This window comes from Vicugna pacos, chromosome 16 (assembly GCF_048564905.1).
Source record: "Vicugna pacos chromosome 16, VicPac4, whole genome shotgun sequence".
Lineage (NCBI taxonomy): Eukaryota > Metazoa > Chordata > Mammalia > Artiodactyla > Camelidae > Vicugna > Vicugna pacos.
The window spans coordinates 21,106,181-21,132,889 of NC_133002.1; the positions used below are offsets into that span (position 1 = coordinate 21,106,181).

Consider the following 26,709-nt stretch of genomic DNA (forward strand, 5'->3'; position numbering starts at 1 on the left):
TTTTCCCTCATCTAAATAAATACCCTGAGGCATGTGTGGTAGAAAGTCTGATGATATCTGAAGTCAGAGTAATAATCATTTAATTTGAACTGGGAAAATTTCAAACACACTGGCAGTGAACTGAGACAAATGTACAGTATGTTATTAGTAATTCAGCCAGACTTGTAAATTTTAAATTCTACCAAACATTTGCTCAATGTTATTTCTAAAATCCTTAGTCAAATGAAAACATTTCTAAAAGTCTTAAAAAATACATGTTTTGTTATGGACCAGTAATATTCATATGAGTGACCCCAGTCTTTCTTCCTCTGACATCCAGACTAGGATCAAATTTACCTCCTTTATCCTTCCCTCGCTTCCCACTCCCATCCAGACCTTTTCTATCATTACTAAATTTATCTTTTATTTTCCTTTTAAATGGAGAGAAAAAAATTGAGAAAGGAGCAAAAGGGAAATAAATGTATAGTACAGTAACAAAAAACAAAAAAAAGGAGGGGGGAGCAATAGAAAGATAAGATACATGTGGCCTAGAGCTAGTTAAGACTATTTTAGGGGGAAGTCATGAAGAAAGAGGCACCAGGAATAAAAGATATAAATATAAAAAGAGTGTGACTTTTAAATGAGGACCGCTTATCTCCTTCACTGTGTTTGAGACACATGTCCAAAGAATTATTTTTTTAAACTTATGTTTTAATAAATGGAATGTTTTTTTTCAACCAAAGAAGTACTTTGAGCTTAAACTATAGGGTCCTGATTTCAACAGAACTGAGTGTTCCCTGATGTTCCATATGGAATATATGGCCTCACTCAGTCAACATGCTACTGACTGTAATATGAAACTGAAGGGCTTCCAATTAGGTCTCTAAAATAGAGAATGGGACAACTGATAATAGTTTTGTTTGGTGGACAATTGAATTAATTATTGACACTTAAGTAATGGTAGCATTTATTCTGCCAGTAACTTATGTGTGTGTGTATGTATTGTATATATTAATAGAATCCTGGTAATATAAAACTGAAAACTAACTGAAAATATGGCATTACTGAAAGCATACTCATTGGTCAAAGTATTTATGATTTATTTAACAAAAAGTATAGACAGTATATATTATGCATTCTTAGAAGAGGTGAATGGAAAGGGCACCAAATAGGTAGATGTTGTTCTATCTACTTTTAAGTTCACCATATACAACCAAAACTTAATTTAAATAGCCAAATATGCTATAAAAATTTAATGTATACTAATGCTTATGTTCTTTGATGGGGTCTAAGGTCTACTGATTTTTAAACAATACTTTATTTTAATACATGTTACACTTGATCTCCAGATATATATGCCATGCATGCTAATTTTTTTTTTACTTCATAATCAGAGATGTTTTGTCTACCTTTGTACCCCCAGCGCATAATTTTGTGCATGACATCGCAAACATTTGGGAAGATATTTGGTTTATAAATGAATGAACAAGTAAATAAACACTACGTCACTATATTTTTCTAAAGAAGTGAATGGTAGTAACTGAGTGGATTCATAAGTGGCACTTGTTCGGATTATAACCTCTTGTACATAGACAGCCTAAAGAACTGTGTGTGGCAGTGAAAGAAATACTTGCTTATTTGGTGTTGTTGTAAGATTTTGGAAGATATCTTGTCCAACAATATTGATGTAGATGCTATGCATCTGTTGCTTGAAATTATGTCTGTGATGCAACAAATTTAATTCACTAAATTACCTTTGGTAACTAACATGGAGCTCCTAGGCAATGAAGTATCAGGGATCTGAACACCCCCACCCATCTGGCTGGAGGGGGCCATAATTGTACTGAACTTCTCATAGGACTTGCTCTGGCTGAAGGAGCTTCAATATTCTCCAGGCTTAGAGGTCTCCTGAATTTGGAAGGCTGGCTTTACTATACAGTTCTTGCAAAAAGCTTGCATCTAAACTCAGACTGCTGATGCCCTAGTAGCCAGGTTTTTCCTTCAGTGACAAAGTTGCCTTCACACTTGTTCCATGAGAACAATGAGCTACATAGAAGCAAAATTTCTCCCCTTCCTGAGACAATGCACAGCATGACCAACAGAATACTCTGGTTCTAGAATTTATCTCTCCAGCTATACAGGGATACAAAAAATGATTTGCCTTTTCTTTTTGTTAATGCTGGCTTTATAAAAGTTCCCTTAATGCCTGTTCTCCATACCGTATCTTGTGTCATTGTGAACTGTGTCTCAGTGTGTCAAGTACTGTTGTAAGATAGATGGTGATATTAAAAACTCTTGCACAGCAAAGTCATCTCTTAGACCTAAGGGTTCCACATTGTACTTTCCCCTGGACAGGACTGGCTGGGGGAAGGGACAGGTAGAGAGCTAACTTTTTTAAAAAAGTTGCTACTTTACTATGAGTTGAGTCTTTAAAATCATTATTTTCCACCAGGAGAAGGCAATTCAGTCCACATGAGAACATTCTTAAAGAAATATCTGATCACCATTCTCTAATTGTGTCTTTATACTAATACTGTATGATGAGTAGCCCAACTCAGAGGAGTTAAACAAATTGATCAGTGCCACTAAGTTAGGATTTGAATTTGAATCTGTCTAACTCTAACTTTGATCTTTCCACTTCTTTGTAATCATCAGTACTTAAGGTTATACAGTCATTATACAAATGATAATTGACTTCTGAAATTTCAAGGGTGTTTTCCCTATGAAAACAAGTTTTGTCATTTCTCTTTATAGAAATATGTAATGACACATATGGTAGGTGTTTATTTATATATGCAAAGTTACTGAATACATATATAAAATTATGCAAGTAATCTCAGGTATATACTACTTTAACAGTAGTGAAAATTTCAGTGATTAAAAGACAATTATGTTTTGTTTTTTAGATATTGGTCACAGAGGTAATTTGGTACAGCAGATAGAATGTATCCTCTGAATTAGAAAGATGGCTTCAAGTTCTTTCTCAAACCTTTACCAAGTGAGCAAATTTTTAACCATTCTGATGCTCATTTTCCTAATAATGTTACTATATTGAAGGGGTTTGTACTACTTATGCTAGGTTGGACCAGTGTGTATCAAACTTCAATGTGTGTAGACATTCATCTATGGGGTCTTGCCAAATTGTACATGCTGATTCAGGAGGTCTTGGGTGGAGCCTGAGATTCTCCATTTTTAACACACTTTTAGTTGATACTGATGCTGCCAGATTTGGGACCACATTCTCTAGCAAGTAGTAGGGGCACATCCTCAGCAATATTGACATTTTGGCCCAGATATTCCTTTGTTATGGAGTCCTCTGCCTATGCACTGCAGGATGGTTAATAGCACCCCTGGCTCAGTTCCTGACAAATAATAGAAACTAGATGAATATTTGTTCATTTATTTTCACATATTCTGCCTTGACTTGGTGGTGGTCAAGAAGTCTAGACTGATGGTTACCACTAGGATGATAGTATCCTCTAGAATACAAGTCAGCAAATGACCACTCAGATCAAATCTAGACTACCACATATTTTGTATATAAAGTTGTATTGGATGTCATCCACGGCCATTAGCTTACCACTTTTCTTTGGCTGCCTTTGCACTAAAATAACAGATTTCAATATTTTCAGCCGAATCTGTGCAATCCAAAGAACCTAAAATATTTATTACCTGGCCCTCAACAGAAAAGCATATCAAGTCCTTTTCTTGATTCATGAATATCCTGGAACTTTAACTTCTAAGAAATAGAAGCAAAGTTTCACAGCAGTCCTGTAGATATAATTCAATAGGTGCTAAATCAAAAATGCTTCCTTCAGGTTACTCTCACAGAGAGTGGCTAGATTCTATTTTTCAGTGAGCCATTACCTTCCATAATTCAGGCATTAAGAAACTTTTTCAAAAACACTGGAAACAAGAACAAACCAAACCCTAGGTGCCAGAAAGCATTGGCTAGCTCCCTTTAAAAATTTAATTTTTCCAGCACAGACAATTTACATGCCTAATTACGATCAAAGAGTCAGTCACAAGAGGAAAATGTATCTGTCCCCCATGGCTTCCAAGTTTATTTAACCTAGTATATTTGTGCTAGTGACTGGTAATTTGAATTTGTGTAAGTTCTTATAAGAATATTTTTAAAAACAAATTCAGAAGAGTTTGAGTGGAAAGCACATATGCAGGAATTTTTCTGAAATGCAAAATGATTTATGACATAAATTTTTATGGAAATTATGTGGGTAATTTGCACTTGGTTGCCACCTATTGAAGAAAAATGGAATGTATAGCTTAAGGTAAAATTTTATTCTAGTGTGACTGACTATCAGAGCTGAGTTTATTGTAACTGCTTCACACAGTACCATGCTTATTTTGAAGCAATAACATGATTAGAGTCAGCTATATCAAAGTTTCTCAGTCCCAGAACTATTCGGACAAGATAATTATTTGTTGTGGGTTCTGTACTGTGCAATGTAGAATCCTTGGCAGCATCCCTGGCTTTTGCCCATTACATGTCAGTTTTAACCCTCTCCCCATCTGTGGCAATTAAAACTACCTCTAGCCACTGCCAGATATTCCCTGTATGTCAAAATAACTCCTGGTGGAGAATCACTAAGCTATATTATGCCACAAGAAGAAATAACTCCACAATTTCAGTGGCTTAAGACCCCAAATATTCATATCTTGCTCATATAAATTCTACTGAGCAGCTTTCCAAGGCAATTGTACACTAGGTCCGAGTTCAGTATTATGAGCTACTTGGATCTTATGGTACTTCCAATCAACACATGTTTCCAAGATCATCATGAAGAGTAATGATAGTGTAGAATTGAATAGAAGTTCTTAAATATTTATGCCTAGAAGTGACATTTTCCAGTTCTGTTCACATTTCATTGATCAGAGCAATTACATGGCCATGTCTACCTTGTATAACATAAGCATTATCTGCTAAACTCCACTTTCTTCAATCAACATTTGTTACTACTGAGACTACAGTATTGTCAAGGGTAGAGAGGAAGGATATTGTTGTGGTTGACAGTGTGGATTCTGGAGCCAAAGCTCTAGGGGCTGAAACCCAGATTTATAGCTGTGAGTTTAGACACACTGTGTCTAATACTGTGCTTGAGTTTCCTCATCTAAATACCAAGGATAATAGAAGTACCTAACTCACAAGGAGCTAAAACGTGTTAGCATTTCTGAATCCCTCAGAAAAAAATCCTAGATATAAATACGCACTTTTTAAATGTGATTAAATAAAAAGAAATAATTTACAGGGAGAATAATTGTATACATTTTTATAAAAATATTGAGAGGGTGAAAAAGTACAAAAATTGATGTGTATTCAGAAGAATTTGACTCTTTTTTTCATTTGCAAGTAAATTTTATTTTTATTTCTTTTCTTTGATGAATATTAATGTACATTTTTTAAATTGAAGTACATTAATTACAAAGTGCCAATTTCTGGGGTACAGCACAATGTCCCATTCATGCATATACAGACATATTTATTTTCATATTTTGTTTTCTTTAAAGGTTATTACAAGATACTGAATATAGTTCCCTGTGCTATACAGAAGAAACTTTTTAAAAAATCTATTTTTATATACAGCGGCTAACATTTGCAAATCTTGAACTCCCAAATTTATCTGTTCACATCCTCATTCCCCACTAACCATAAGATTGTTTACTATGTCTGCCAGTCTGTTTCTATTTTGTAAATGAGTTCATTAGTGCCCTCTTTCCTCCTTTTCCTCGTCCTCTTTCTCCTTCTCCTTCTAGATTCCATATATGAGTGATACCATATGGTATTTCTCTTTCTTGTTCAGGCTTACTTCACTCACAATGGTGATCTCTAGGTCCACATATGGCATTATTTTATTCTTTTTTATGGCAGAGTAGTATTCTATTGTATAAATATGCCAAAACTTCTTTACCCAATTATCTGTCATTGGACATTTAGGTTGCTTCCACGTCTTGGGTATTGTAAATAATGCTGCTATGAACATTGGGGTGCATGAATCTTTTTGTATTAGAGTTCCCTCCAGATATATATCCAGAAGTGGGATTGCTGGATGATATGGTAAGTCTATGCTTAGTCTTTTGAGGAATATCCATACTGGTTTCCATAATGGCTGTACCAAAATACATTCCCACCAGCAGTGTAGGAAGGTTCCCTTTTCTCCACACCCTCTCCCGCACTTATCATTTGTGGACTCTTTTTTTTTTTTTTTTTTTGGTTTCCTGGGTCCTTTATTTGTATCCATGTATGTCTGCTACATCATGAATGGGCCTGGGAGAATAAATCACAGGGTGAATGGACCTGGAACTCCTTGAGCATTCATTCAGTGAGGGGATGGGGTGAAGAAAGAAAGATAGAAGTGATTCTCATGCTTGGGGCAGCCTCAACCCATATTTGCTGGTGTGTTTGGGTGGGGAGAAGGGAAGGCATGATTGTTCTGGTGGCTCAGGGCTGCAGGAGACTGGGTGGGGTAGGGGTGGTGGAGGAGGAAATGCTAGCCTGGAGGCTGGGCTGTTAGCACCTCCTTTCCACAGTTCAGAGGGTTCACCATGGGTTTGCCATGGTTCCCTTTGGTCCAAGTTTGGGCCCCACACTTAGTCCTGTGCCCTGTTTGGCTTTTGGCCTAGAGGCCTTTATATACTGGTGCTGCTGTAGGGCCAGCTGAATGGCCCAGATGCTCAGTGGCTGCATGTAGGCCAGTGAGTGGTACATCCACTGCTGGCAGTATGCCTCAGGAGTCTGGAAAGCCAGGCTCAGGTGCTCCAACACAGTACAGTAGCAGCCTTTGGCTGTCTAGAAGCCCTCCCAGGTTAGACCCTCTTGGATGATGATGGCTGCCAGCCCATAGACCACACCCACTCAGACTTCTTCAGACTGGACACTGGATCTATCAGGAACACCATGGGGCTGCACCCATTCATAGCCCCCATGGCCCCTTCTGCAAAGGCCTGGACATTGAACTCAAAGATAGTTTGAAGAACTTGGACCATGTATTGGGTAAAAAATAACTCACTGTCTCCTCCTAGGCCACTGGCCCTCAGGAAATACTGGCCAGCACACTGGTCAGACATGTTGTTAAAGGACTGAGGCTGAGAGTTGCAGTCATAATTGTAATAGCGGCCAATCCACAGTGGTCTTTCATAGGCTTTTTGGCCCTGGTTAAGGATAGAAGAAAACTTATCCTGGACATCTGGAGCCCCACATAGAGCAGCCATCCAGACCATCACAGCCACAGCTGCCAGTCACCATCCTCCACAGTAAGCACTGGGGACTGTGGTGACCCATCCATCATAGGTTTGGTCTGCATAGCCTCCATTCTCAATTAGTCCATCTTGGTCCTTGTCAAACTTCATTTCAGATTCCATCATGGCCAGATTCACAGGCCACATGTCCCTCAGGAAGCTCTGGTCACCCATCAGGCAGTAGTCCTGATAAAGCTGCAACACAAAGTTCAGGTTTAGGTTTTTCCTGTCTGCAGTATCATGGACCACATATACATTGACCCGGAGCCATGGCTCATCATCTGTGTCCCCAATGTCATGGGGGATGATGTTCCTCCTTTTCACAGGTGCCATTATCCCACTCATCAGGTACCATTGCTGTGTCAGGCCCTCACTGAGAGTGGCCAGAGCCATGTCATATTGCAGGCTGAGCTCAAGTTTGGGCCAGAGCATAAGGGCAAAGGAAGCATAGAAGTAGACATTATATGTGTTGTACCTGCAATATTCTTGGACTTCAAGGTAGCTGAATCGACCATACTCCCATAGGATAGGGTGCAGCTGACACATGCTCCCTACAAGCTCCTCTGGTAGTGAGGTCTCAGGAACTTCCAGCCACTGTGCCCCCATCAGCCAGAAGGTATATAGTTCATTGAACAGTGCAGATTTGTACCAGGCAGGCAAAGATCTGTCATCCAATTCTGGGCTCTGTGTATCAGCACAGTGCACAGTGCACAGTGGCTAAGGGTGAGTGCTGTGTCACCATTAAGGCCAAAGAACCTCATGTACTGCCTGTAGTGGACCTGGCCTTTTGCTCCAAACAGAATTCTGGGTATGTCCCAAGCCAGTGAGAACTCCAGGATGTGCCAGCCTCTAGGTGGCAGCTTGCCTGTAACACCCACAGCCCCAGTGATGCCTCCTCCTTTCTGCAAGGGGGTCTTTGGCCAGCAGAGGAGTCCAGCTGCCCATCCTGAAGTAGATCCTGCCACACTGCTGCCCGGTGCTGTCAGGATCAAAGGCTGTGATGTGGGTTACCATGGTATCTGCCATGAGTTGTACAGTCACAGCCATTGTGTAGGGATCTGGAAGGGTTGGATGATGCAGTAGGTGTACAGTCTCCCCATCATGCTCCAGATAGAAGGACTCATTCCACAAACCCCCAGGAGCATCATCTTCACCTCCCAGTTCATTCCACATGGAGAACATGATGGACACATCCCTGGCTTCATCCCCTTTATTTTTCACATCCCAGACAAAGACTCCTACAGGCAGGCTGCTGTCCTGGTAGTCCTGGGGCAAGATGGGTGTGATCTGGTGGCAGGTGAGGGTGACATTCTGGCCAGAAAGCTGATAGACATTCAAGACTCGGGGACAGAGGATGTGGTAGAATGCAAAGTATCTACAGATGCCCCAGTTTCAGCTGTGCAGGACACTTGAGCACTCCACAGACAGCACTTGCTGGTCAATAGCCTGCCCTTTCCAATGCAAAGACACTGTGAATTGATCAGCAATGACTGTCTGGTGCTGGCACATTCCAGGATTAAGCTGCCAATGACAGAACTGGCCTCTCCAGCATTGAGTGATAGTGTCTCCCCCAGTGTCACCCAATGGACAACCATAGATTAGGGGCATGCAATTGATGAGGTCAAAGAAAGGTGTCTTCTTCTCCACCCTGGTCTTCCAATACTGCAAACACCAAAAGCCCATGCCCAAATGCTTTCTCAGGTTGCTTAGGGAGAGGACATTGGCATTAAAGGGCTTCCTCTTCTCTGTAAACTCATGAGCCAGGTAGATGGACCAGATAAAGGAGGTACCTGGTAGCTCTTAGCTTTACCCTCATAGGAAGCCATCAGCTGCCCAGTGTCCTCCTGACTGCTGTAGCCTGGCTCATTTTGGGATTGATTGTCTTCAGGGCTCTTGTCTGTAGCCTGCACAGCCTCAGTGCCTCTAGCGTCTTCAGGGCAATAAACTTGTGGATCCTCTTTGGCATAGCTGCTCTGAGGCGGGGACTCTGGTTCCCATTCCTCCTGGATCCTAGGTCCCCACAACCTCAATGGTTTCAGATCCCAAATTTCTGGTACAAAATATCTGGTTAGCCAAGCCCAGATGCAGGTGCTGACTGTTGTTAGATGCCATCTCAGAGGGCCAGCAGCTGGGGAGAGCTGAGGTGAGCTGGTGTCTCCGTGGATCCTGGGAGCTGTTGCTGCTGTGGTGGTGGTGAAAGCAACGAAGCTGCCAGGAGCTTGCCCTCTGTGTTCTTTCTGGGTTCTGGGCGGAAAGGGTCAGGCCTTGTCATCATTGGGCTGTGGTGATTAGCTGGCCCAAGTGAAAGGTGACTGCACCTGAAGAGAGGGGAGAAGTCCCCAGGACCAACCCATCAGGCACCACCCACAGGACCAGCCTGGCAGTTTGCAGCAGACTCAGGCTCATCCCCCGGCTGTGGCACCAGGCCCACACGGGTGGGCACTGGGTCCTGCTGGCAGGTGTCTAGGGCTCTGCACCTGGGTGCCAGCCCATGGGAAGATGACCCAGGGCAGCGGCACCCTGTGGACTTTTGAATGATGGTCACTCTGACTGGTGTGAGGAGATACCTCATTGCAGTTTTGGTTTGTATTTCTCTGATAATTAGTGATATTGACCATTTTTTCATATTCTTATTAGCCATTTGCATATTTTCAATGGAGAATTGCTTTTTTAGGTCTTCTGCCCACTTTTGGATTGGGTCATTTGCTTTTTGTTATTAAGTTGCTTGAGCTGTTTATATATTCTGGGGATCAAGCTTTTGTCAGTCACATCATTTGCAAAAATATTCTGCCATTCTGTTGGTTGTCATTTTGTTTTGGTTATGGTTTCGTTTGCTGTGCAAAAGCTTATGAGTTTAATTAGGTTCCATTTGTTTATCTTTCCTGTTATTTCCATTGCTTGAGTAGAATGCCCAAGGAGAACATTGCTAAGATTTATGTCAGAGAATGTTTTGCCTATGTTTTCTTCTAAGAAATTTATCATGTCCTTTCTTATATTTAAGTTTTTAAGTCATTTTGAGTTTATTTTTGTGTATAGAATGAGAGAGTGTTTTAACTTCATTGATTTACATGCTGCTATTCTGTTTTCCTAGCACCACTTGCTGAAGAGATTGTCTTTTCTCCTTGTATACTCTTATGTCCTTTATTGAGATTAATTGACCATAGGTCTGTGGATTTTTTTCTGGGCTCTATTCTATTACATTGATTCATACGTCTATTTTTATGCCAATAATATGCTATTTTGATTACTGTAGCTCTGTAATATTGTCTGAAGTCTGGAAGTGTTATTCTTCCAGCTTCATTCTTTTTCTTCAGTATTGCCTTAGAAATTCTGGGTCTTTTGTGTTTCCATATAAATTTTAGGAACATTTGTTCTAGTTCTGCAAAAACTGTCCTGGGTAATTTGATAGGGGACACATTAAATCTGTAGATTGCCTTGGGCAGTATGGCCATTTTAATGATATTGATTCTTCCAATCCAAGAACATGAGATATCTTTCCATTTCTTGAATTCTTTAATTTCCTTAATCAATGTTTTGTGGTTTTCCATGTATAAGTTGTTCACCCCCTTGGTCAGATTTATTTCTAAGTATCTTATTGTTTTGAATTCAATTTTATATGGGATTGTTTCTTTACTCTTTTTCCTGTTGATTCATTGTTAGTGTAAAGAAATGTGACTGATTTTTGTATATTAATCTAGTATCCTGCTACCTTGCCCTTTTCTTTTTTCTTTTTTTTTTTAACTAGTTCTAATAGTTATTGTGTGGAACTTTTAGAGCATCTTATATATAGTATGTCATGTGCATATAGTGACAATTTTACCACTTCTTTTCCAATTTGGATCTCTTTTATTTCTTTTTCTTGCCTGATTGCTGTGGCTCAGACTTACAAGACTATGTTGAATAGAAGTAGTGAGAGTGGACAACCTTGTCTTTTCCCACATTTTAGTGGGAAGGTTTTCAGTTTTTCACTGTTGACTACTATGCTGGCTGTAGGTTTGTCATATATAGCTTTTATTATGTTGAGATATGTTCCCTCTATATCTATTTCAGTGTGAGTTTTTATCATAAATGGGTATTGAATTTTATCATATTTTATTTCTGCATCTATTGAGATGATCATGTGATTTTTGTCCTTTCTTTTGTGGATGTGGTGTACCATATTGATTTGCATATGTTGAATCATCCTTGTGTCCCCGGTATGAGTACAGATTGATTATGGTGTATGATCTTTTTAAAGTGTTGATGGATTCTGTTTGCTAATATTTTGATGAGGATTTTTGCATCTATGTTCATCAATAATATTGATCTGTAATTTATTTTTTGTGGTAGTGTCTTTGTCTTGTCAGGGTGATGGTGGCTTCATAGAATGAGTTTGGGAGTATTCCCTCCTTTTTAATCTTTTGGAAGAGTTTGAGAATAACTGGTATGAGTTCTTTTTTGTATGCTTGGTAGAATTCCACAGTGAATCCATCTGGTCCTGGACTCTTGTTTGCAGGGAGGTTTTTTATTGTTAACTCTATTCCATTTTGAGTGATCAATCCGTTCAAGTGGTCTATTTCTTCTTGATTCAGTCTTGGTGGACTATGTGTTTCCAGAAACTTGTCCATTTCTTCTAGGTTATTCAATTTTTTTACATATAATTGCTCATAGTATTCTCCTATGATATTTTGTACTTCTGTGATATTGGTTATAATTTCTCCATTTTCCTATCTTATTTTGTTTATTAATGTTCTCTCTCTTTTCTTCTAGGTGAGCCTTGCCAGAGGTTTGTCCATTTTGTTTACTATTTCAAAAAAACAGCTTTTGGTTTGATTGATTTTTTTCTATTTTTAATCTCTATTTCATTTATTATCTCCCTATTCTTTACTATTTTCTTTTCCTTCTGTTGACTTTTGGCTTTGCTTCCTCTTCTTTTTCTAATTCTTTCAGCTGGTTGGTTAGATTGTTTATTTGAGATTGTTCTTCATTTTTGAAGAAGGCCTATATCACTATGAATTTCCCCCTTAGGACTACTTTTGCTGCATCCTATGGATTTTGTGTGGTTGTCTTTTCATTGTTGTTTGTTTCAAAGTATTTTTTTTTAATTTCTTCTTTGTTTTCTTCATTGACTCTTTTTTTTTTTTTTTGGTAACATGTTGTTTAATCTCCATGATGCCTCTTTTTTTCTTCTTTCTTTTTTGTAGTTGATTTCTAGTTTCATGACATTGTGGTCAGAAAAAGATGCTTAAAATTATTTCTAACTTCTTAAATTTGTTGAGGCTTCTTTTGTGCCTGAGTACATGACCTATCCTAGAACATGGCCCATGTGCACTTGAAAATAATGAATATTCTATTTTTGGAGAATGTAATGTTCTGAAAATAGCAACCAAGTCTAATTTTTCTATTGTATCATTTAGTTCCACTATTGCCTTATTAATTTTCTGTCTGGAAGAACTGTCCAGTGATGTTAATGCAGTGTTACATTCTACTATGATTGTGTTCCCATCAATTTCTTCCTTGATATCTTTTAGTATTTGCATTATGTATTTAGTTGTTCCTATACTGGTTGCATTTATGTTAATGAGTGTAATATCCTCATCTTCTATTGCACCTTTGATTATTATATAGTGAGTTTCCTTATCTTTATATCTTGTTTTAAAGTCTATTTTATCTGAAATCAGTATGGCTACTCCTGCTTTCTTGTCATTTCTGTTTGCATGAAATCTTTTTCCATCATCTCACTTTTGATCTATGTGCATTCTTCTCCCTAAAATGGGTCTCTTGTATGTAGCATATTGTAGTTTATTGTTTAATATCCAGTCTGCCTCATTATGTCTTTTGACTGAAACATTTAGTTCATTGATATTTATAATAATTGTTGATAGATGTGTGTTTATTGCTATTTGAACTTGTTTTACACTTGATTTGGTATTTCTCTTTGTTCCTTTCTTTACCTTTTTTTGTGCTTTGATAATTTTCTTTTGTATTATCTTGTTTTCTTTTTGGTTTTTGTGACTGTATTATATGATTTTCATTTGTGATTACCCTATTTTTCAAGTATATTAACCCATTACTGTATCTGTTTGCTTTAAACTGATACTCATATTAGCTTAACACATTCTAAAAAAAAGGAAAAGAAAAGAAAAGAAAAAAAATCTACATTCTCTTGCTCCCCTCTCCCACTTTTTGTGATTTTGATGTCCTCACCCGGGTGTAAAAACTCCATTCTAGAGGACAGATCAGTGCCACTCCCAATGCCACTTTCATGCATGGTAGGCAGACTAGCAGAATATGGCTGCACCAGCCTTCACCCCTGCTGTGTTCCAGAACTCTGCTCCTTGCTCATTTGTCTTGGAGGCATGGGTCCACAAAGGCACCTGTGGAGCAGAACAATGCCATCTGCCTGGTGTTGTAAGCAAATCTCAGTCCTACCTATAAGGCTGTGGAACCCCTGGTTATAGATTCAGTTTTCAATCCCACCTCTGCCTGGGAGCTTTGCACCGGTGACTATGGTGGCTCTGACTGAGCCCCATATCTCTTCTCCCAAGAACACACCAGCAATTGTGTCATGGATCTGCAGAGACAAAGATTATGGTGTCCCTACTCCCAGCATGCACCAGCAGTGTTGCTGTTTTGTTTGTTTGTTTGTTTGTTAGTCTTATGAGGGACCCAGGCTGTTCTGTTCTGTATAACCTCCCAGCCACAGTGTACAGCAAACTCCAGTACCCTGAGGTTGCCTCTGTGCCAGTGGCTTCCATCCTCAGCCCAGCTCAGGCAGCCTTCTAATCCCACACTCACCAGTTTGTGTCTAGGGCTAGGAGTCTCAGGGATCCTTTTTGCCCATTTCACTTAGTTCTGTTAGTCAAGGGCTGTTCTGCACAGATCTGAGTCTCAGAGGTTCCCCCTCCATCTTTACTGACCTTTTCATTGGAGAGGGGGAGACCCAGCATAAAAGCACTATTCCTACTTTGCCACTCCCTTCCCCTGTGACTGGTCTTGAAATAATTTCCTTTTTCTTCTTTTTTTTTCTCTTATCAGATTTGTGATAAATTTTGTCTTTTGAAGAAGTCAATGTCCTGTCAAAGTTCTGAGTGAATGGATGGTTCTTTGGATATCTCTCTTGGTGTATTCATGAGAAAGTGATAGCTAATGGCATCCATCTACTTTGCTATCTTGGCCACTCTCCTTCTCAACTCTTAAATATAACAACTCTACAAGTAAATTTTTCCAGAAAGGCATATTTTCCAATAAAATTTGGAGATGCTTGCCAAAATCAAGAAAATAGTTCAAAAAAGTCACAAAATATTTGAAAGTATATTTTTTCAAGTTTAATCTAGACAAAATGAGATAGCAATATATTTGCTATTTGTTCATGAAAGTCCTTTTACAACTGTTAACTATTCACTTTAAAGGAAAATGTCTTCTCTTGCATTTACTAGAACTTTACTAGAAACTTTCCCTTAAAAAAATTCAATGCCTTTTACAATACCTACCTGTTTAAAATATCATTTATGTACTAAGTACCTAATTTTCTGTCTATAGTAGTATTTGTTCAGAATTTCCCTTTATGCAAACTCATTAGTGTTCTATTTAGAGAACACCACCCCTCACTACTGTGTGCCATTGAGGTGAGGTACAGGGCCTGCATCACTGATACAAAATAACTTAATTATAACACATTTTTCTCTTTTGGCTGTTTTACTTCCTTTAGAAGACAATTTTAAGAAATTGTTACCATTATATTGGCATAAAAATAAGTGTTCTTCCATGTGCACTGTATTTGTAAATTGGTTTCCTAAATTTCCCAGATTCACATGCTTTACAACTTTTAGAGCATTCAAAATATTCAGACATTGGTTTCCACTTTATTTATAATTTCACCATTATGTCACCCCTTCAGCAGAATCCTGATCTAATCTTTCTAATTTTCTTGGCTTCTTTTGTTCCTCTTTGATTGTTATGATCACATAAAGCTTCAGGTGAACACATTTCCTATTATTACACAATTTCTAAATATATTTTTAACATTGGTCTGCTTGAGATTAGAAGAGAGGATTCAGAAAGAGTAAATAATTCATCTCATTAGATCATGCTTTTCAAAGTGTCATAACCATGTGATGAGATTGTTAAAAAAGAATGTTCCTAAGATTCAGCTCAGACTTGTTGAATCAGAATCTCTGAGGTTGAATCTCTGGAAGTCTGTATTATTAAGAAACTCTCCATCTGATTTCTACACATACCACATCACTTCAGCCAAATTACTTTAAGAAGCTGTAAGATTTTACTCTATATCTAAAAATCATTTATAGAAAAAGTAAAAATGAGAAAAATAATTTGAAATATGTCATTAGGCACCTGAAATTATTATCATATTCCCTTTGAAAAATTTCATACATATGTCTTTAAAATGATAAGTCACTATTTGAACTGTCCAATTCTTTTACTAGGTTTAGAAATAATATCAGTAAAAAGAAATCAGGTAAATATACTTAAGAGAATAGCAAAAAAGAATCTGTGATTATTTGAATGGAGTTTTTAGTATGTATCCCCTTCCCTGTGGCTTTGTTTTCACCAAAATTTTGGAAAAATTTCTAAATAATAGATTACAGACTCTTGGAGAGCAAAAGCAGTGCTTCCTTCCATCTCTAAAATATCCTAGTGTGATGAAATGCCCTGAATTCTCTTTAAACATTAGTGGTTATAAGCAAACTCTTCTAAGTAGTCCTACTCCAGGCCATTGTTTTCAGAATTTCCCCTTGAAATAATCATCTATAACCAATTTACATATTAATATAAATGATAAAGAAAAAGAGAGTTTTAATGTCAAATTTTGCAATTTTATGTTGTGACTCAGACACATTTCTCTGTCAATAAAGTCCCCTGGCCTTGATATAGTTATCAACATAAACAATTTAGAGTGGGAATAATTAATAGTTTCAAGATCAGCTAAATAAATTGAATTTGTTCAAAGGTTAAAATATGCTTATGACATTTCTCTATAATATTATTTTCCACAATCAATTTTCCTTTATGTCAGCATAATAATCATGTCCCATAAGAAGCAGTGGCAACTTTATTAGAAGTAGGAAAATAAGACTCTAAATGAAACTTCTCATGAATAAAAGTCATGTGTCCTTGGACACATGTCCTTGGACATCACATTTGAATTTTATCGTCTTAAGAATTATTTCCCCTTGTGGTATATAGTTACAGTGCAGTAGTCTCTGAATACCCACTGAGAGATTTTGGTGCCACCAACTACCAAAGATACCCATACATCATAGGTCTATCACCAATACCCAGTATTAATACCTTGAAAACACATTAATCATAGACCTCAAATAGAAAGAGGTGAAGGATAAATTAAAAGAAAATATTCAAATGTTCCAAGACAGAAATAAATTAGTTACAACAGACATTTCTGTTATCTATGCAACAGACTTTTCTCCTATGTAGGGAATCAGGGATTTCTTTTTTGGTCCCAGAATCTTGATCTGAATATTTCTTTAGTAAGCAGGGCTAGATTATCCATTCTCCACCAAATGTATCACTTCATAATTAGTAGCAGCTACTAAAACATGCAAGCATGATTTATAATAGTAACTGGTATATAATAAAAGCCCTATAAATGTTAGTTTGCTAAAATTGTTTTTAATTGTTGTCAAAGACTCTAAAAGAATTTAAAAATCCATGGTAGTTTTGAAATGGAGTTAACATCAGATATACATCTTTTAATCTAAGCATATATCATAATTTAGACAATTTCTAATTGATTGTCTATAATTATCTATTAACACATGCACAAATTTGGGTCAGCTCTCAGAAAAGTAAAATAAATAATTGTCTATGGGATGTGCTTGATACAACAATAAGATACAGTTTTGTACCTAAATATATTATTTGACTAAGTACAAACTTACAATTTCCACAATTATTTTTGTAAATAATTATACCCCAGTATTCTCCATTAAAATCCAAGTATGCTAGGTAGAATGAATTACACATTCACAATAGTTGGCTGCATTAGTGGAAGGTGAAATTTTAAGCAATTTAATTAACTATCATGTCTTCTCTCTGTCTTTGTCTCTCTGGCTCCTTGCCTTTGACTCTCTGTCTCTTTTTCTCTCTCTATGTATGTGTGTATACATATGTGTACGTGTGTGTAAATATATATATATATATATGCACACAGGAGGAGGGAATAAGTGTTACTTTGGTTCTTAGTCATCTGACAAAAAAGAATTTCTAACAGGAGACAGAGAGCATGATATAAGCAAAATATTTTATTAGTGAAGTAAAAAGCTAGTAAAATATAGCACACTCCTGAGAATTGGGAGCAGGCCAATCCAAGAGAGGAAATATGTTGTCATCCTTTGTTTTTCTTGTTCTTATATCCTGGATTAGGGGACATATTCATGATTGATTAATGACCACTTATGCACTTTAAGCTCTCAGGCTAATTGGCAGCTCTCTTTCCTTGTGCTCAGGCATGTCCATCTCTTTTCTGCATGTTTTTTACCCCTGATGCACACAAAGATACCTGTGGGAGTGGACTCAAACTGTAATGTCAATTACATTATAATGAGCATTGGGTCAAGTTAAGTCAGGTCGTTATCTTTGCTGTGCAGCTGCAGCTTTTGATTCTAGCCAGCTTCTTTGCTGGCTTTTATTTAGAGAAAGAAAGTTTTTGGAGCCCCTTATCCTGAGTGCAAGCATACTGTTATTTTCTGGGTTGCTCCATTCCCTTCCTCTTCTCTTGCCCAATGCTTATTTCTATTGATAAATATGTAATCACTACCTTGTTGGGATTCTTCATTTCTTCTTATTAAGATGTCTGTAAGGATCTTGAGCCTTTTCTTTCACTTGTCTTTTCCCTACATTGCTGCTATGTGATCATTGCTTAACATTTTTGTGTTTTCCTGAAGTCTTTAGCAAGAAGTTCCAGCTTCTTATGTTAATCTGATCATACCCAACTCTTTAGCCACATTGGTCGATCCTTCACAACCTACCAGCCATACAAACCACCTATGCACAAACACATATTCTTTGTCTTGGTCAGTTGGACCAAGATTTTTCCTAAATGTACTGTACTTTTTCATGTCTCTTATTTTTCATGCATTGTTCTATGTCTGGAAACTTCTATTTTCTTTCATCTGTTTGGTGAATGTAAATTGTTGTTTGCCACTCAACATACACCATTTGAAAACTAGCTCTGGCTTAAGGAGGATAAAATAGGTGGCCTTCACCAATAATCCTTTAAGGTCCCTAACATAGCTTTTATCATGTTATATTGAAAATCTCGGCAGCCTTGTCTCTTTTCTACTAGATTGTAGGTTTTAGAAAAATGGGGAATGGATGTTGTTGTGTTAGTGTCTCCAGTGGTTAACATAAAGCCTTCCAAATAATAGAAATTGAATGAATGCTTACCGAACGAGAGAATATGAACATGCTTGATTCTTAGGGGAAAGAAAATGGGGAAAGGGAACAGATGCTATGATAACACTGCTGAACTCACAAAGGCTATGTCCTTTATTTCTTCTCAAAGCAATTTAAGTAGTATGATAAATGTTTCCTGGTGCTTGTGGAAGTAACTAGCTTTACACTTCTGGTGACTGTCAGATCTAGGCTCTTGAATCACACATCAATTTGCAGTCTGCTATGCTTCAAACTTTTCTGTTTAAATGGTATGATAGATCCTAAAACACTTAGAGTTGTCATGTGTCCCTTTGTGTAACAATAATTATAATCATATATTCTGATTATAAAATGATATACAATTATGTCATATATAAATATGAATTATAATATATTATAATTATAAATAGATCAGAATAATGAATATCATATGATTAGTTTGTTGATCTTGCATTTCTGAATTTTTTTTCCTATGGGACATTAGTTGTAATGTTATAATCATTACAGTTAAAAAAGGAAAAATCTGAGGGATTCTATAATCAAAATTATTTGAGTAATATAGAGTTAAACATCTTATATTAATGCAGGATTTTTCAGTTATTGCTATGCTGCTATGCCTTTTAAATCTACAGTAAAGTGAGAAAGATAATAAACAGTGATTTCCAAATCTATTTGACCAGGAACTTTTTGCTTGCTTTTCCCCCAGAGGGAATCTGGCAACCATAGGTACTATGGACATATTTTAGAACATTCTAATATTCATAGATATGGATCAATAAATAGGATAGAAATGTAAAACCCCAGTTCAAACAAACATGTTCTTTTCTAACAAAATATAGCTTGATTAAAGCAAGTGTAAATACTGATAAAATTACGATAAATATGCTTACAGAGACATAGAAGAGAAAATGTCATTGAGCATGAGAAAAATAAATATTTCATCATGGAAGTCTCAAATTGGTGCTTTATGTCTAATTTTTGCTTTTTGATTAATCCAATTTAGTTTACTCACTTTTTATGATTACTTGTTTTTGTTGTTGTTTTTAACCTCTAAAAAATCCTATTTTAAACTAGCATCTTATTATGTCTGAACTCATCACTTTTCCTTTGCTATCTTGGTACAAAGAGAAGTCATTTAGATTGAAAGTCAGAGAACATAGTTGAATTTCAGTTCTATTTATTTCTAATTTTGTGATTTAGGAAACATAAAAGTTCTTTCTAAGCTTGGCTCATTGGATTTTAGTGGGGAAATCCAAGGCATAAGAGGATGTGGCAATATATGTAGTCAGTGCCTTGAATATTTTAGGCCCTTAGGCACATAATAGTCATTTAGTCCATCAGTTAGTCAATTATCCATCCATTAAACAACGTGTAAGTACAGCTGTCTCCAATAGCTTGTTTCCCCACTCCTACCAGTTTTTAATCTTATTTGCACTATGATGGTGCCTGAGAGATACTGCTATCTCTCCAGTAATGATCAAAAGCCACCTTAGTTATGCTTCCACAAGGACTGACTTCTCACTGCTTCTTTAAATGCTTCTTTTTTCTTCAAATGGTTTTAATGAACAAACCCAGTTTTATAATTTGTCTTTCTACTGTGTTACCATTCCAGAGTTTTACATTCCTGAATATTTTCAGAGTGCAAATAAAAATAAGCCTGCATTTTAAAGGAATTCCTTCTTGTTTCCTGTTCACTGGAATACAGCTGTTGTTTATAAATGGTGTTCTCTACACAAGAGAAAGGATGCTGTGAGTGGTTAGGCAATAGCTATTCTTTGAACATACATTGGCATTGTGAAAGGTGTTTAACACGTGAGGTCTCATTTGAATCCAATAACACTTAGTAATCAGTATCATGATCTTATTTACCAACAAGGAAGCTCAGTAGTTGAGGTTTTGAGAATTCAAATAATTTGCCAACATCACACAGTTGGTAAATGACAGATATGATATGTAAACCCAGGTCCATCTGAATCAAAATTCATCCCCAATAAAATCAACCATACTGCACCGAAGGGCTAACTGTAGCCAGACTTCAGTCTTTGCTAACTCTCACTGCAACTGATAAATTTGGCTAGAAGATAAAACTGAAATTTTTCTGAAATGGTCTTCTGCTGAAGTGCAAATACATAGTCAAGAAGGGAATCAATTTGGGAAATTGAGAGTAAAATGAAGGATTAAGGGAAAGAAAATAAAAGAACTCTATTGAGAAGCACAATGGGACAAGTAAATTATAATATCCCAGAGAATAAACTCATTTGACTGGTTGGTTTTACTGAAAATGAATCATTTCAAACCTCTGTTCTTCTTAATATTTGATATATGTAGTGCTCAACTCCTTCATCATTCTGTAAGTAATACTAAATAATATACAGATTTCAAATTTATGCATCATCTTTATAATTAATCAAATTCTTAATACTTTGGCTTCAGTATTTTTAATGATGATGAAAATATAAACTTATCAAAGATGATAGCTTTACAATCTGTTTAGTATCTTAAATTGAACTTTGTATCATATTGAATTTGGAGTATTTTTCAACTTGGAAAAAATCATTCAACTTTTTATGTTTGAATAAGTATACTAGCTACCTGAGTTTTGAAATACTATTAACCTATTGCATATTATTGTCTTGGTAATTGTCTCAAGCACATGCAAAATGAAGTGATCCTTTATAAAATAAATCACAGAAATTTTCTTGCTAAAAAAAAGAGCTTAGAGTATCAGCTGGAAGAAATTCAAAATAATATGAAATTTAGGTTACCTTGATTGTTATAACATGTTCTAAGCTGTCCATCAAGTCTTATATCTCTGTCAACTAGAATTATTGCCAACAGTACAAGCCTCTCTTGTCATCTATTATATCCTAAATCCTCCCAATTCTAATTCTTTGACTAGTTCTTATATTCACTTATGTGAATTAACCAAACCCCTTTTCTCCCAAACTCTTCCACTGAGATCTTTGTAACCAATAATCAATAACTTCTTTTTATCCTCTTCATCTTCTTCAAAGACTCCCTCTATCTTTTTCACATAAGTTAAACACAGAGAATTCTGAAGACATCATTTCCTTCCACAGAGTTAAGTTGGAATTTTTCCCTTACACTCCATTTATTTATAGGCCTAAAAGTAAAGTCAGGGTCCTTCAAGTTTCTTACTGATGCTTCCAGATAGTTAAGTGCTTTCAGCTTCACAAAAATCTGTGCTCCTTTAAGTAACTTATTCTCTTCATAACAATCATCTGCATACCTGCTTACCACCACCTCTTCCCTTCATTTATTAAACGCTTAGAGGTTAACTCACAGTTGTCATGTCCTCTCCAATTTCTTTTCTTTTTTTATTAGTGAAGTAAAATCAGTTTACAATATTGTGTGAATTTCTGGTGCACAGCACATTTCTTCAGTCATACATGAATACACATATATTTATTTTCATATTCTTTTTCACTGTAAGTTACTACAAGATATCAAATATAGTTGTCTGTGATATATATTATAAACATTTATCTATTTTATATATACCAGTCAGTAGCTGCAAATCTCGAACTCCCAATTTATCCATTCCCACTCTCTTCTCCCCTGGTAACCATAAGTTTGTTGTATATGTCTGTGAGTCTGTTTCTATTTTGTATATAAGTTCACTTGTCTCTCTCTTTTTTTTTTTATTCCACATAAGAATGATATCATATGGTATTTTTCTTTCCCTTTCTGGCTTACTTCACTTAGAATGACATTCTCCAGGGCCATCCATGTTGCTGCATATGGCATTATTTTATTACTTTTATGGCTGGGTAGTATTCCAATGTATAAATACACCACTTCTTCTTTATCTAGTCATCTGTTGGTGGACATTTAGGCTGCTTCCATGTCTTGGCTATTGTATATAGTGCTGCTATGAGCATTGGGGTGTAGGTGTCTTTTTCATTTAAGGGTTCCTTCTGGATATATGTCCAGGAGTGGGATTGTCATATAATAAGTCTATTTTTAGTTTTTTGAGGAATCTCCATACTGTTGTCCATAATGGTCCCACCAACAGTGTAGGAGGGTTCCCTTTTCTCCACAGCCTCTCCAGCATTTATCATTTGTGGAATTTTGAATGGTGGCCATTCTGACTGGTGTGATGTGATACCTCATTGTAGTTTTGATTTTCATTTCTCTTATAATTAGTGATATTGAGCACTTTTTTCATGTGCCTATTGGCCATTTGTATGTCTTCATTGGAGAATTGCTTGTTTAGGTCTGCCTATTTTTGGATTAGGTTATTTGTGTTTGTGTTTGTTTTGTTTTGTTTTCTTATTAAGTTGTATGTGCTCTTTATATATTTTGGAAATCAAGCCCTTGTCAGTCTCATCTTTTGCAAATATTTTCTCCTATTCCATATGTTGTTGTTATGTTCTGCTTATGGTTTCCTTTGCTGTGCAAAACTTGTAAGTTTTATTAGGTCCCATTTATTTTTGCTTTTATTCCTATTGCTTGGGAAAACTGCATGAGGAGACCATTGCTGAGCTGTATGTGAGTAATGTTTTGCCTATGTTTTCTTCTAGAATATTTATTATGAATTGTCTTATGTTTAAGTCTTTAAGCCAATTTGAGTTTATTTTTGTGTATTGTGTGAGGGAGTGTTCTAACTTCATTAATTTACATGCAGCTGTCCAGTTTTCCCAAACCATTTACTGAAAAGACTATCTTTACTCCATTATATGTTCTTGACCCCTTTGTCAAAGGTTAATTGATCAAAATTTTGTGGGTCCATTTCTGGGCTCTCTATTCTGTTACATTGTTCCATATGTCTGTTTTTATACCAATACCAAGCTGTTTTGATTACTGTAGCTCTTTAGTATTGGCTGAAGTTTGAGAAGGTTATTTCTCCAGCTTTATTCTTTTCCTTCAGGAATGCTTTTGCAATTCTGAGCCTATTGTGATTTCAGATAAATTTTCATATTATTTGATATAGTTCTGTGAAATATGTCCTCAGTAATTTGATAGGGATTGCTTTAAATCTACAGATTGCCTTGGACATTATGGCCACTTTAACAGCATTGATTCTTCCAATGTAAGAGCATGAAGTATCTTTCTATTTTGTTAAGTCTTCTTTAATTTCCTTAATCAATGTTTGTATTTCTCAATGTATAAGCCTTTCACTTCCTTGGTCAGATTTATTCCTAATTATTTTATTACTTTGGGTGCAATTTTAAATGTGTTTTGTTTCTTTACTTTCATTTCCTCTTGATTTATCATTAGTGTAAAGAAATGCAACTGATTTTTGTACATTAATCTCATATTCTGCTACCTTGCTGCATTCTATTATTAGTTCTAGTAGTTTTTGTGCAGAGCTTTTAGGGTTTTCTATATATAGTATCATATTATCTGCATACAGTGACAATTTTACCTCTTCTTTTCCCATTTGGATCCCTTTTATTTCTCTCTCTTGCCTGATTGCTGTGGCTCAGACTTACAAGGCTATTTTAAAATGAAGTGGTGAGAGTGGGCATTCTTGTCTTATTGCAGATTTTAATGGGAAGATTTTCAATTTTTCACCATTGAGTACTATATTGGCTGTAGGTTGGTTGTAAATAGCTTTTATTATGTTGATATATGTCCCCTCTATACCCACTTTGGAAAGAGTTTTTATCATTAATGGGTGTTGAATTTTATCAAATGCTTTTTCTGCATCTATTGAGATGATCATGTGATTTTTGTCCTTTCTCTTGTTGATGTTGTGTTTCACATTGATTGATTTGCATATGTTGAACCATCCTTGTGTTCCTTGGATGAGCCCATCTTGATCATGGTGTATAATCTTTTTTTATGTGCTGCTGGATTCTGTTTGTTAATATTTTGTTAAATATTTTTGCATTTATGTTCATCAGTGATATTATTTTCTTTTTGGTAGAGTATTTGTCTGGTTTTGGTATTAGGGTGATGGTGGCTTCATAGAATGAGTTTGGGGGTACTCCCTCCTTTTCAATCTATTGGAACAATTTGAGAAGAATTGGTATGAGTTCTTTCTATGTTTGATAGAATTCCCCAGTGAAACCATCTGGTCCTGGGCTTCTGTTTGCATGGGCTTTTTTATTTCAAATTTCATTTCATTTCTAGGGATCAGTTTGCTCAAGTGGCCAAATTCCTGTTGATTTAGTCTTGGTGGACGGCATATTTCCAGAAACTTGTCCATTTCTTCTAGGTTATCCAATTTTTTTTTCCCATATAGTTGTTCATAGTATTCTCTTATGGTATTTTGTATTTCTGTGGTATTGGTTGTAATTTCTCCATTTTTCTTTCTTATTATGTTTATTTGTGTTCTCTCTTTTCTCTTCTTCATGGTTGTGTTTTCTTTGTCATTTGTCTTAAAGTATTTTTTAATTACTTTCATTTTATCATTGACCTATTTGTTTTTTAGTAGCATGTTGTTTAATCTCCATGCTTTCAATGTTTTCTACTTTGTTTATCTGTAGTTGATTTTTGGTTTCATAGCATTGTAGTCAGAAAAGATGCTTGAAATAATTTCTATCCTCTTCAATTTTTTGAGGCTTCTTTTGTGCTCCAGTACATGATGTATCCTAGAAAATGTTTCATGTGCACTTGAAAAGAGTATATATTCTATTTGTGGGGAATGCAATGTTCTGAAAATATCAATGAAATCAATTGTTCTATTGTATCATTTAAAGTCTGTTTCTTTATTAATTATTTGTCTGGAAGATCTGTCTAATGATGTCAATGGGGTGTTAAAGTCTCCTACTATGATTGTGCACTCATCAATTTCTTCCTTTATATCTATTAGTATTTGGTTTATCTATTTAAGTTCTCCTATATTGGGTGCATACATGTTAATGATTATAATATCCTCATCTTGTATTGCTCCTTTAATCATTATATAGTGGTCTTCTTTATCTTTCTTTATGGCCTTTGTTTTAAGATCTATTTTTTTTCTGAAATTAGTACTCAGTCTTCTGTTTTCTCATCATTTCCATTTGCATGGAATACCTTTTTCCATCCTCTCACTTTCAATCTATGTGTGTCCTTCTCCATAAAGTGTCTCTTATATACAGCATATTGTAAGTTCTTGTTTTATTATCCAGTCTGCCACTCTGTGTCTTATGATTGGAGCATTTAGTCCATTGACATTACTGGTCACTATTGATAGAGCTGTGTTAACTGTCATTTTGAACTTAATTTTCCAGTTGATTTGGTATTTCCTTTTTGTTCCTTTCTTTTTCTTTTTCCTTTTTGTGGTTTCATAATTTCTTTTGTATTAGCTTGGCTTGTTTGTTTGTTTGTTTTTGTTTTTTACTCTATTGTATGATTTTCATTTGTGGTTACTCTGTATTTCAAGTATGCTAACCCTTTTCTATATCTGGTGATTTAGACTGATAGTTATATAAGCTCAAACACATCTACTACCTTGGATTCTGCTGCTGCTTCTTTTTTCTAGTTCTTTTGGTCGAAAGATGATGTTGTTTCTTTGAGATTTTTCCTTTTCACTGAAGTAGGCTTATGCTACAAACTTTGTTTTTAGATATGCTTTTGCTGGGTCTAGTAAATTTTTGATTGTTGTATTTCCAATTTTATTTGTCTCCAGATATTTTTTAACTTTATTGTTTGACTTCTTTACTGACACATTGGTTGTTGAATACCATATTGTTTTGTCTCCTCAGATTTGTGAGTTTAGCAGGGTTATATTTCCTTGTAGTTGATTTCTAGTCTTATAGTGTGTTTAGAATAATTGCTTGATATGATTTCAGTTTTCTTAAACTTACTAAAAGTTGTTCTGTGACCAGCATGTGAGCTATCATTAAGAATTATACATGTTCACTCAGAAAGAATATATACTCTGCTATATATACTAGAACATATAATTATATATCTTATATATATAATATATGATAGAATACATAAAATATATACTTTTAATTATATGTTTATATATATATATATGTATAATTTTTAATTTAATCAGAACTTTATATCCATTGTTAAGAGCATTTACTTGATATACATTAAAGTAATTATTCATTTGTATGTACTCATTGTTGTTTTGTTATTTGCTTTTGTATTATTTTTGTAGTTATTTTTTCTTTCTTT

General features: G+C 35.8%; 1 pseudogene; it reads right to left on the minus strand.

The window, feature by feature from the left end:
• Positions 1 to 6,535: 6,535 nt before the first annotated feature.
• Positions 6,536 to 9,231, minus strand: LOC102538725 (non-lysosomal glucosylceramidase pseudogene; annotated as a pseudogene).
• Positions 9,232 to 26,709: the final 17,478 nt, after the last annotated feature.